The following is a 710-nucleotide window of genomic DNA, read 5'->3' as shown; positions in this document are numbered from 1 at the left end:
GGATAACCTGGAGAGAGTCCAGAGAAGGGCCACTCGTATGGTTAAGGGCCTGCAGACCAAGCCCTATGAGGAGAGACTAGAGAAACTGGACCTTTTCAGCCTCCGCAAGAGAAGGTTGAGACGCGACCTTGTGGCTGCCTATAAGTTCATCATGGGGGCACAGAAGGGAATTGGTGAGTATTTATTCACCAAGGCGCCCCCGGGGGTTACAAGAAATAATGGCCACAAGCTAGCAGAGAGCAGATTTAGATTGGACATTAGGAAGAACTTCTTCACAGTTAGAGTGGCCAAGGTCTGGAACGGGCTCCCAAGGGAGGTGGTGCTCTCCCCTACCCTGGGGGTCTTCAAGAGGAGGTTAGATAGGCATCTAGCTGGGGTCATCTAACCCCAGCTCTCTTTCCTGCCTATGCAGGGGGTCGGACTCGATGATCTATTGAGGTCACTTCCGACCCAAACATCTATGAATTTATGAGTCTATGAATCTATGAAATCAATAGGAAGGAAAACTTTATTTCAAGGTCAATGAGCATGAGATGTTGATTCTCATTAATAACACATAGAGGGTCTTAGCTGATCTGTCTTCGGTAATTTATGAATTAGGGTCAACATGGAGATTCCATATGAAGGTCAGTGTCAGACTGCTTGCTCCAAGACTCAAGTTGTGTCACAAGTAACGAGAAATGTTGGATTGGGAAAGATTTGAGACAAGA

This window comes from Alligator sinensis, unplaced genomic scaffold (assembly GCF_000455745.1).
Source record: "Alligator sinensis unplaced genomic scaffold, ASM45574v1 scaffold186_1, whole genome shotgun sequence".
NCBI classification, from domain to species: domain Eukaryota; kingdom Metazoa; phylum Chordata; order Crocodylia; family Alligatoridae; genus Alligator; species Alligator sinensis.
Note: the sequence above shows the minus strand (reverse complement) of the source record.